Raw genomic sequence first — 275 nt, 5'->3', positions numbered from 1 at the left:
GGAGTGCAAATATTACCATAGACATTGAATACATTAACTCTGGTTTTGCTGAATATAATAATTGGTAACAGGCTACCAACATGCAAATGAAAACATCTCCTGATATGAATTTGTCAGTGAGGACAGGAACTGCAGCGTTTACATTTTCCAACTCGTAGGTGTAGCTGCCTTTTGTGGCGTGAGCTTTTTATTCATCTACCACTGACCATGACTTGTGAGATTATGTTTTCAACACAAGCAAATACAGCCCCCCCACTCTATTATCCTGCAGAGTA

The sequence above is a fragment of the Notothenia coriiceps genome, unplaced genomic scaffold (assembly GCF_000735185.1).
Source record: "Notothenia coriiceps isolate Sejong01 unplaced genomic scaffold, NC01 NC01_scaffold00038491, whole genome shotgun sequence".
Taxonomy (NCBI): Eukaryota; Metazoa; Chordata; class Actinopteri; order Perciformes; family Nototheniidae; genus Notothenia; species Notothenia coriiceps.
Note: the sequence above shows the minus strand (reverse complement) of the source record.